The sequence below is a fragment of the Centroberyx affinis genome, unplaced genomic scaffold (genome assembly GCF_046629955.1).
Source record: "Centroberyx affinis isolate AG114_WGS23_722 - 3 ecotype Tasmania unplaced genomic scaffold, CSIRO-AGI_Caff_v1 ptg002965l_1, whole genome shotgun sequence".
Lineage (NCBI taxonomy): Eukaryota > Metazoa > Chordata > Actinopteri > Beryciformes > Berycidae > Centroberyx > Centroberyx affinis.
Genome location: NW_027281077.1, coordinates 62,885 through 75,420, shown reverse-complemented (window position 1 = coordinate 75,420; position 12,536 = coordinate 62,885).

Sequence of the window (12,536 nt, the reverse complement as noted above, 5' to 3'; positions counted from 1 at the left end):
GACGGTACATAATGGAGAGAGATGCTACAATACAAAGGTGTGAAGCAGACTGTAACCCACAACTTCACAAACGCACGGCTTGTTCCCCATCCTGATGAGTCACCGGCACACTCTGTCACCATGCAAATGAGTTAGAAGAATAGATATTATAATAATAATATTAGATGATAAGCAGAGGGAAGGATTGGGGGAAAGAGAGAGGCAGACTAACAGAGCTGGAGAATTTGATTAAACTCTTCTGGGATGGCTAACTCAGTAGCAATGCAACCAGTCTCTGTTTATACCTGTTGGCATTAAAGAAAGCTATGAATTCTTACAGTTTTACAGTCTGTTGACAGCAGAGACGTTGAGATATGCACTGATAAAATAACTATAATTACTGCTGCATATTTGCACAGCACCTCTCTTAACAAAGTCACAAAGTGCTGTCAATCAACAAACAGTTGGCCGTAATTAAGAGAAGACTTGTGCCGCTCACTCTTAACACTTAACAGGGTCAACATCATAATGGGCTAACAAATAAGATAATAACAATAAGCTGTAGTAAGATTACACAGGTCCTTAGCAGATTGAGATCTGCACATTTGAGCTATTCCTATTCAAATTTTGACTATTTGATGTGCACTGAAGATGGCGTGCCTTTGCTTGTGCCTGGGTTTATTCAAAACCTTGTCATTTTGATTGGTGTGGCGGAAAATCAGACCATGAATATTTCGCCTTTTCCTGTGTTTCTCCTGAGGCGTTGCCTTTAAATACCGTGCACTTTTAATTCAGCTGAATTGGACACTTGTCCTGGAGAGATTAACTGGATAAAAAAGATATACTTGACAAAATCTGAAGTGATTTAGGCTATTCAACATTTTTGCCTATAAGAAACCGAATTCATCATCATTCAAAAGATGGCACAGCTCAATGTTCGAGGCCCATTAGTAAATGCAGGATGCACTTGGCATTCTACAGGTCTTAGTGGCTCAGTGATTTATATCCTATTTGATGAATTTGGAGTTTAGCATGCAGATTTCTTGTCTTATGTCATGAAAATTATTATTATTATCATGAAATTGAGGGTACGATGGTATACATATTGCAGGGTTTCGGGTGCATTAAGGTCTGCACCAGTAGACTTAAGTCGGAGTCATAATCCATGTATTGTAATGGGAAAGTGGAAATGCCTTGATTTATATATTCATCACCTCAAATTACATGTTGCAGGAAGCCGCATATCCCCACGCGTAACTCCATGTGGTTTGAATGTTGATTAAGAGCAAGGCACAATACCTTACTAATGTGTGTTTACATTATTTTTCCACTTAGCTCCATCTCTCTTTTTTGTACCCTTCCTCCAAACAACGAGTGCACTTTGTTTCTGAACGATTAGCAGCGATGCTCTTTATCATCTTGCTAAGCTCAGGACTTGCAGGGTGTGTTATAAATGGGGCAAGTCTTTTAAAGATTTCCTTTTTGCAAGCCGCAGTAATGAGAAGGCCTTACTCTTTGGTGACTTTTGATCAGGACTGCTGTGGTTTGTATCACAGTGGGTAATAGTTGAACCGGCATTTAAATAATTGAAAGGGAAGGTGAGAGGAAATAATAGAAAGAAAGTATTCCTCAGGAAGGCCACAAGAGCTGGAGCATCCTTGGAACATGTTTTCATAAGAACGAGGCCGTGGGATGACGATTTTCCGCTTGCGTAAATGTTTACTCTCTACACTTTTAGGGCTTTTATTGTCAGATGATTAGACTCCTCTGATGCCGCCTCTTCAAAAGGACTCAGTGTATGCAGAAGGAGGTCAAAGGTGTTGTTGCAAGGGATGATGTCACCCCACAGTGTGTAATACGAACGCGTAAAGCTCTTTTGGGAGCCGTCTGCTGTGTGGTTTATTGATTCATAGATATGGACGATTTCCATCTGTCAAACAGTGTATATAGATGCATTTCCACTGATTTACTCCCACATTATGTATCCTCGCTGGGTATCGTGGTCAGTTAAGTGGATTACCGCAGAGAAGTGTTACGCCTGTCAAAACGTGGAGGAATTTACAGCACAGTTCGTGGCCTGCAGGTTTTCATCCAGGTCACTCTGTCCCTCGCAATCTGCTGCGGACGTGCCGTCGAGAATAATGAGCGTTAGCAACATTGTGCGAGCGTGTCAGTCTGTATCTGTGCTAACCCAGTGAAACGCCGGTGCCCTGACCAGTAGACCATGGGAGGGAATGTGCTGCGGGTCACAGACAGGCCATCCGGCCGTTTCAGGCCGTCTACTGCTGACTCACCCCTCCCCTCCTGCCAGGGAGCAGTCAACTGTGTCCACATCCCCTCCGCTCGCCAAGCCTGCATATCGATTAGGATGGGTGACCACACACACAACATAGGCTCTTCTCTCTGGATCGCAACTGGAACACAATGAACCCCCAACTCGCCGCTCAGTCTGCTGAAAGAGCAATCAAATGAGCCAAATCATCCTTTGAGTGTCATATATTGTCTCGTTTAATGAGTTTTCTGTTGTTTGCCTTCTGGCAGAAATCCAGCCGGCATTATATCACACATCTTTTATCCTTAGTTGTGAATGATGAGTTGGTGGTTTCAGTTACAATACATGAAAGAGTGTTTGTTCAGCTGTTCTGGGTCTTCTAGGATTCCTCTTGGTGGAATTCAGGGAGAGTGTTGTTACCAGCCGCACCCAGACCAAGTGCAATATTTCATTCACAAGGTTGTTGACTTCCTATGCACTCTAGTTTAAGATTGTTTTTTCTGAAATGATCAATTGTCCATTTAACTGAATTGTATGTGTTTGGAAATGACAAATGAAACTGCCCCAGCGCACGATTTAGGGATGGGCCCAAAGAAAAACCAAACGGTTTCCTGAAGAGAGTTGATACAGTGAATTTCATAGAACACAACAAGTGCAAACCCATCGGGCAGCGTAAGCACTAAAAGACTCCAAATAAACACCGCCTCTACTGAGATTATTGTTCTGTGAAGCCGGGACACCCAAGTAGCGCCGGAGTACAAATACATTTGTGTTTCCTTCAGCTCTCAAAAATATTCCAACATAGAGCCTCTTAATCTAGATCCACAGTGATTTTGAGGAACTGTACTGTATTTGCAAGTAAAAGCTTTTGCAAATGTTTATTTCTGAGAGAGATTTTCATCCTTATGCTATTTTAACAAGATTAATAATGAAATCTGAATGAATACACACCAATCTCCAAAAGTGCAGCCTCTATGTTAAGCCATTTAGCAGGTACTCTATTCTTCGTCGTCTTCTTCTTCTTCTTCTGCTTCTCTATTCAATATGTTTTTTTAAGTCTGACTTGTTGAGGACTTCGCTCTGAAATTTTGTTATGAATTTTGTAACATCTTTCATAACAAATCATAAATGTTCTACACAATGGTGTTAGCGTCGAGTAGTTTGTCATTCAAGCATCCTCCTGTTGCTTCCAACAAATTGCAAATTGCATAAGTAGTTTGAGCAACAAATTACAAGAGACTAGTCAGCCGTCAGTCGACTGTGCCACACATCCTCCCTTTCCGAAAGCCTTCCTCATTAAAGTTGCATTAGTGAGGATTCAGCTTCATCGTGCCTCTCCAGACAGATTTTTTCTACGTCTGTGTACGGCAACTGCACATACCATGGATGCTGGAGGACCCGTGTGCTTTGTTGAGGTCAGCTTGACATTTGAATGGCGAGCAGCGGAAGGTAAAAGCAGAATGGGAAGCAGGGAATTGGCAAGGGGCCACTTCCTCCCTGGCTTTCTGATAAAACCCTAAATCAGTAACTCGCTGCCCGTGTCGTGTTTCTTCAAATGACTCTGCGAGAGATGACATTTTTAAGCCAGACGTTTAGTCATGCCTCACTGATTAGAATAGCATGTGTTTTCTCTCTTTGTGTCGAACAGCCTGGCTCCCAGTAGGCTTCTCTCCAAATTAGTTCAATGTCAATTTGCAGCAACATCCCGAGTGGATCTAAGCATCATGCTCGCATTTATCAAATTCCTCGCATGACTGATATTACAAGAAGCAGAAATGTATTTTCTGACTGAATATGTCAGTGTAAAATGTCATCAAATGTTTTCTATTATGAAATCGCCTATACGTAATTGCATGTACAGTATGTACAGTATTATATGTACTTACTGTACTGTAAATAGTGATGAGGAATAATTATCTCTGAGCCTGAAATGTAAGCAGCCAGAACAAAAACAAACCAGAAGACATAATCATAGCATTGAATTCTTTGCACAAGAAAACAATATCCTACGGTCACAACTTCAACCTAAGGTCATAATTTCAACCTGGTCAGCGGGAAGGCCCAGTGTGTTTACACTTGGAAGGGGAAGAAATTGCTAGAGTGTAACCACACTCAAAGAATGTGTGCGTTGATTGCTATCTCACATGTCACATATACATTCTGAGGGGAGGAATGTCGGCGGTTTTCCCAACTAAATGGTAACAGCTGTTTCTGAGTGATGTGTTTGATGGAGGTCGAGAGAGTGGTCTGCTTTTATTTACTTTGGCCACAGCCTTGGAAGGGGAATACTTCAAACGGACGCAATCTGCCATCGGACGCCAGGCCCAGCGGAGAAACATTCCTCGGTTTCCTGCGGCAAAACATGGCATGTTCCTCTGGTCCGGGCTGTTTCAGTGGGAAAGCCCCAGTTTGTGTTGGGCGCTGCTGGGCCCACAGCTGGGATTTTACAGGTCAGCACATTTCAACTGGAGGGTGTACGTCCGATTACAGGAGGTGGGGGAGAAAAGAAAAAAAAAAAAAAAAAACAGAGCAGAGATTTACCTCGGCTTGGGAATGTGTTTACAGGCCTGCGGTTTTTCTCACAACACCAGGCAGATATCATTGATGTTCTCAGCTCTCTATTGCTCAGTCAGTCTCGATATCAACTACGTCAACCTCCAATTCAGCGTCTTTAACTTACGGAGCCCGGGAGTGGCCATCGGGAGAAAAATTATTTATGTCGTGGCCACGATTTACTGTAGCGTGCGCACGATAGGCAATTCGAGCTCTCATTTCTCTTTTTTGTTCGCACAAGATACATTTCGTTCCCTCGATCTGGTTAAAATGAGCCTCGTTTTGATTTATTTGTGCGCACGAGATACAATTAGTTCCCTCGATTTCCTCTTTACGTGCACAAATTGATATCGTGCTCTCGATATATAATACATGCGCTCTTCACAAGCTTATAAAGAGTCAGTGCACATATTGGTGATTATGTTTAAATGTGGCCTGTCCTGGGTGTGTTGCAGCCTCCTGATTGTGTTTACATGGCCTGAAGGTTAAGTGGCTAAATATGTTGCAATATTTGGGGGATTTGCCTATTCAGTGTAAACGGACAATGGATATTAACATACCAAATCCTTACTAGGCCTATCTGCAATACCTAAAAGGTTCCTTTTAAGTTGCATTTTTTCCTAAATTGCACAGTTTAACGAAATCAAGGGAACGAATTGTATCTCGAATCCACGAATGGACTAAAACGTGCGCACGTTACAGTAAATCGTGGACTCGATATAACTTTTTTTCTCTCTCAGTGGCCACTCCCGGGCTCCGTACTAACTTGCTTTTGTCAAGATCGCAAAGGCTTGAATCTGATTAAGGCTTCAATGGCAGAACGATCCTGTTTAAAAGATAGTATTATACAGAACAATTGGCCCTTTGAAGGCACTTTAAGAGATCGTCTCCACAGAGCGCACTTCATCTTTAATAAGTACTGCGAGCTCACTATCCAGTCTGCGTTATAGCTGCTTGTCACACACAGGGGAGATATCAGGATATATGACAGGATGTATTATATCGCTGACTGATTCAACGCTAAATGCCTCATATTTGATGTGACATTTTCACAGTCTCCTCTATTGTGTTTGGAGCGTGTTTGACATAAGCTCTGACGTCAGACGCTGAGTGGCCTAACTATAGAGACACAAGATGCAACATACTGAATTGTCCTTGTGTCAGTGTGTTTCAATTGCTTGTTTCCTGCAGTGCGAGATAGTCAGTCAACTTTGGAGTCCAGTTCCAAAGCAAAACAAATGTTCTGTGATAATGTTCAGCTGGCTGTAATATGTCCTGCCTCAGCCTACACACTGTAATGACCAACTGTTTCAGATTTTTAGAGTATCAGCAGTGCCGGTGTTACTTCACTATGGTTGGTATTCTGAGAGAGATCTGTTTCTCTCTTTCTCTCTCTGATACTTCTTCAGCAGTGTCTCCCACTTCTGTTTGGCATGGATCGCATCGTTCCAGTGATACTCTGCGAGATTGTTGTTTTTCTTGATTTTGGCAACACCTTTGGTGGAAAGCGGTCAAAGCTCAATGTAGGCACTGGTCCAACATAATAATAAAGACAAACAAGGATATAGCTTTGTGCACAGCATGTACTATAGGTCAAGAGGTGCTAGAGACTGCAAGGAAGCCATCAAAACTACATCGAAAAACTCCACATACTGTGTATATGTAATTGTAACCACACAAGGCCCAGGACTATGGATTCAATGCAAAAAAAGGATCTTTATTGAAGACCATCATGAGCTACATGTTTCGCACACAGCTTCATCAGCCTTTTTTGCATTGAATCCATCCAGTCCTGGGCCTTGAGTGTGTGGTTTTTCGCCTTAGCTATAATAATAACAAAGACACTAAATATAGACTGCGTCTAATGAACAATAACGAAACCTGTACCTATCCAAAAGAAAAAGAGTCACATCTACATCCCTCCTCATCATCCCTTCTCATCTTTGGAAGGCAATGCCGATGTTCACTCTAGTTTTGGTTTGAAGACAGTTGCTTTCTGTCAAATGAACGATTAATCTGTTTCTTTTTCCTTGGATTTTCTGTTGATGAAGTTTGAGTTTCTGTAGGTTGATGCTCTTTTCTTTGTCTGTTCAGCCATGGTGGCTATCACTGCTCACGCTAACTACCCAGTTCTTCTTCTGTTTATTCCAAACAAACTTCTGTTGCTGCTGGAAATGTAAAAAGCATAACTTTTTTCCCAGGGAAGACCGACCAGACACCAGGTATAGTTCCAACTTATGATTTATCTAAGTGTCATTAATAAACAAAATATCTCTAAAAGCTATGGTTTGTCAGTGTGTTTCAGTGCTGTCCCTGGAAACAGGTGTTAGCGGTTAATAAATATTGCGTTGTGTGACACAACCTCTTCTCTTAATAAACAGAGCTCTCCTGACCAGAACTTTCTCTGCCTGTCTGACATTCCTAGTCTGCGATCCATTTTGGGTGTGGATGATCAGATCAGGGGGCTTTTATGAATATGGGCCCAGGTGTTTAGAACAGCAAATGTAAAAGCTTTCATGAACTGTGTATGGGTCATTTATTTATATGAAAATGTCATGGAGTATCACTTTAATCCTTTATCTTATTCTTGTCATATTTATTTCTCACTCTTGAGCTAATCCACATTTTCTCAAGTCTTCATTGTATCTCAGGCGTTTTCACTGCTCCGGTTCATTATGGAAGCGGTGACACAGAGTCACCGCAGTTCCTTGTTTGACTCATTCAGGCTCCGCATTCATCTCGCAAAATTAAGCAAATGTACAACGGGACCGCTGTAATCTCTTCATGCACGGGAAGGTGAAGTTGAACTCATTCAACTCCGGCAGTAATCTCTTCCTCCTACACTCTGCTCACCTCCCTCCCTCCCTCCCTCCGTCCCTCTGAGAGACAGAGAAGACAAGTGGGAGCAGAGGAATGCACTTTAGCACTGGCACAATGGAAGCCTTTTGTGGAAGATGAAAAGAATATTAGTCACCACTAATGAGATTTGATGTAGGACTGCCATTGTCAGTTCAGGCCAGACGGGTAGGGAGCATCAGGAGCAACCGGTCTCCATACATCAAAGACGAGGGGATCCCTGCATCGCACACTATCCTGGCATTTAACACAGTGACAGAAATGCAAAGACACTAATTAAACACACGGCTTTTGTCAGCCGCGATGCTAATGAGGAAGCTGCTCTGTCTCAGCCTTAAGCAGAAGCCACCTACAATTGATGACTGTGTCTCTGCTTTGAACTCGGAAAAACAAAACATCCTCCTGGGCTGTACTCTTTTCATCTGCAAAACTCCACACTTCGTCGTTCTCTGATTCCCATCTCACCTTGGTGCACTCTTCCTCCGCTGCTTTGTTTTGCTCAGTCAGACGGCGTATGATGACACGGCCCTGAAAGTTTTGCAAAAGCATCTTCATCGTCTCCAGTAAAATGAAATTTGGATGTGTACTCGTCCCTGCCTCCCTCGATGCAGAGCGATGCAGATTAGGCTCAAGTTCCTGTAAGTACTAAGAAAAAGACAGAAGTTAGTTATTACTTTTATTAATCTATTTTCCCATTAACAAATTCACACTATAGCACAATTACATGATGTTACGCCTATGAAAATGTATAGCTCTGTCAATATTAGTGAACATACCCAAAGTTAGAACCAGAGAACCAAGACTCTAGTCTGATATCAGCAAGTTATACTTCCTGGAATTGCTTCATTCACAGTGTATGGGAAGCTGACATTGTGGACGCCTCGGGTGATATTTTATTTGAGTTTTTACACCAAAATGAGCTTCATTTATCATTTCAGCGCTGACACAGAACCAGAAAATATAGCCATATCCCCAGAAAAATGTCCTTTGTGGTTTTACAGTATCCGCAGTGTCTCTCTGTTATGCCTCTCTCATTGTCATCGGGCTCCAGAAAGTATGGATAGCCAACATTAAAGATTAGAGAGTTTTGGCTTTCTGCTTCTAGATTTGCGAGAGGCTTGTTCGTCTACACAAATCTTGACTGACTGTCCAAGATCAGAAGAATACCATATGGGAAACTTCTCTTTGGGTGTTTTTTTCTGCTTTATGCACCAATGAGGCCTTCAGGCCAAACATACTTCACAGTAATTTCTTTCTCAAATGATTAAAGATTGAAAGCAGGCCGTATTTATTGAATTTTGTCAGCAAGTTTATTACACTTCTTCTATGTGTTTTATCCCGAGCTGAAATTAGATTTATTTCATGCTGGAGAGGCTTTTGCCAGCGATTAATATGAGATTGATGTAAGATGTTTATGAATATTTCATGCAATACAACACTTGATTTAGCTGAACTGATTCACTCCTCATTGGACACAATCCAGGGGTCCTTTCTCTGCCTCCTTGTGAGAGCAATGTTGAAAATTACTGTGGCGTGTCTTGTCGAACTGTTGCCATCGACAACAGCATTGGAGGATGTGTTCCACTGAGAATATGTCTCACTAGAAAAAACTGCATCTAATCTCTCTTACAAGCATCTATATTGCTTGCAAGACATTATTATTTGACTGTAAATATGCATTCACAGTGCGAGCAACACGATCAACAGGTCACCATTCATTTCCTATAGAGACCAGGGAAACTGATATGTGGACGTCAACAAGCTTGTCGGCTGAGAAAACTTGGCCACAGCTGAACTTCAACAGCCAATCCTATTTGCAGGCTTCCTTGTTTCCCTACCAATGTGATTTCTTTCTATGGACAATAGTTCTGCCTGCCATCTGCAAAATGGACAAGAAGTTGATTGCAGCCGCTCAAAGCTTCCCACTTCTCTACAACTTTTACTTTAAAGACTAAAAGAATAAACACATCCATCATGGAGTGTTTTACTGTTTATTTTTGATTAATGCTACCTAATTAGCGTTTAAAATCTCTCTATGTTAAGTCACTTTGGACAAAAGCGTCTACTAAATGACATAATGTAATGTAATAATTCATGTTAACTCATCAAAATGATTTAATATTATAAAAGGGAATAGATAATTTTCTAGATGCACTCGTAGCTTCTGGCCCCGCCCACAAGCCAGAATAGAGCAACCAATCAGCCAAGCTGCTCACAGTGTGAATGTGCACACTAACTCTCCAGTCCATCCCATTTATTATTACCCAGCATTCTTTGCACAATCCCACACACACACTCATAATGTATTCACGTCTTTGTTCGCTCTGCCACTTCAGCGTCAGAACTTCTTACTCGCTTTTTATCCAACTCTGTGCTATCCCATGATGCACTGTTCCACTGTGCACTTGCCCTTCCTCTCTACCGCTGCAACCATACTGTATACAGTGCTGCATGAATACACATAGTCATAGAGAAGTGAAGAGCGTTGAATCTATGTCTGGAGAGTGACATGTATACTCTACTGTCTATTGTATGTCTTGCACTTTCTCCTTACACTGAATGTAACGTCTTGTTGTCCCTGTACCATGTGTGCCTGTATGTGAGTATCTTCCTGTGTATATTGTCAATGTGTCTCTGCACCAGTGTCACCAAGACAAACTCCTTTACATTTATTATAGCAAAAGCTGATTCTGACTCTGATGTGTCATGTATTTGCCTGGTGTCCACAGTCTTTAGCTTTTTGAATTTGCATGGCGCTTCACGGCGGTCTGGTCAAGCCTATCCACCACTTATTCACTACCATAATTTCTCGCCCCAGCCGATTGGTTGGTGTTAGTTGTCAGTTATCAAAATCTTTGACCAATCACAGTAGCAAAGCAGATTGACGGAATCTGGAAACGCCTCAGTGCAACAACAATCGTGGCAGTGTTCACTTCTGAGCTTTTAAACATGCTGATTGTTCCTGTTTTAATTAATCGATGCCACTACGTTTTTTTAAGGACTGATGAAATCTCTAAATCTGGCTCCAATTCCTTTGCCGGTGCTGCCATTTTGGTCGTTGTTGTCGCACTCTCTAAATGCATCATAAGGAGGTTTGTCCCGCCTACATCGACCATCCAATCAGGAATGTCGGACAGTATCTGTCCAAATTAACTGCCGGTGGATAGGCTTGCATCCAGAATCGCCATGCAAATTCAAAAAGTGCTATAGACTGCGATTCATGGGGGCTGGACACCAGGCAAGTTATGTGTTTGAAGAACACACGAAGCTAAGTTGTGATGTGTTAAACAAGCTCATACTACAGAGAGCCGCCCTCGCAGGAATGCAGCGGAGGGTGAACCATTACTATTCAGAAAGTGTAACTGATTTTTAATTTTGTATTTGTGATTGTTCGCCCAGCGGACGTCACCCACCTTTTTATTTGCCTCTGCATCGCCGATCCCACACAAGGGGAGCTGGAGCTGGAGCTGGGAGGGAGATGTTTGCCTAACCTTGAGGGGGAGATAACCCACCAAGGTCTGCTGCTGGTCACACAATGCAGCCATTTCCTCTCTGGACCCCACCCGCTATGATTAAGTGGAGGGGGTTCAAAGGTTTGATTTGTAAACCAGTGTTCAATGCCAGTGCATTATTTATGTCATGGCAACGGCCTAATCATATCTGGAGGATATTTGGTTATAATATACGACGATGAGTTAAATATTGATGTGATTGTGAATATTGAAGTGTCATGGATTTGTGCATCACTGCTAGAGATAATAGTGAATTATCTGCTAAAAGTTGCTTTTAAAAAATGTCACTGGCAGATTTATTTAGATGACTGTCCATCTTTTACAGGAAGGATTTTTGTATAGACGTCGTACTTTGTATTACATTGAGACACGCAACATTCTTGATTAAACACAATCGTTTTCGGAGAAATATGCCTGTGAGGAGCAGACAGGAATTTCCTGAACTGGTTTATACACCCAAGACCAGAAGTGGGTTTGGCAGGATGGCCTTTTACCTATAATCTCAGAGAGGCAAAATAAAGTGCAGCTTTGGGTCGGCACTCTGTTGTCATTTGTGTCAGAGGGAACATACTTTCTACGCCGCTTTCTTTTTTTTTTTATTCATAATTGAAGGGTTTTAAAAATGGCACAGTTTCAAATTCTGTCTGAGACAAGCTACTGGCTTGTCTGGAATGTTATCATTCTTTTGGTTTTGTTTACCATATGTTCAATAATATTAAGTCACTATTATTTTTAAATCATAGGTTTTGTTGCTTTATTTCACTAGCTGACTTGTGTTGCAATCACTCAGTTTATCATTTCCATAAAAAGTTTTTCCAATCCAATAAATTAGTACTTAAACCAAGCCAGCAGCAGTGGTTGGGCAACAGGTATTAACCTGAAGCCTGCAATTACATACTGGGCCCTTAGCCTTATTATTATATAGAAGAAACAGAGAGATTGTAAAGACTTCATAAAAAACACAAAATCAAGCTTCAGCTCTAAGGAAAATATAAACTCGATCACTTTAAATTTCAAAAACATTCTTATTCTTTTGTAACCAAGTGTCTTTTTGATTGCTGAGATCTCAAATACAACAAAGTCCAAACAGCGATAGAGCATCAGGGGCGCAGTGTAAACATGTAGTCCCTCCATAACAGATCAAACCCTTGTGATTATTCATAGATAAAGACTATCTGACAGACAACAAAAGCATGCGTGCTCTTTATCCGGGAAAAACGACCTTAATGCAAATGTTTTCTTTCAACATATCACTTGGCATCCTTCTGTGTTTGCTTTCACAGCGTGAGGTAGCCCACTGCTGATGCAGCGCGGCGCTCATTACAGAGCCATGCATACACAGTGTGTCCATTAGCTGCTGAAAA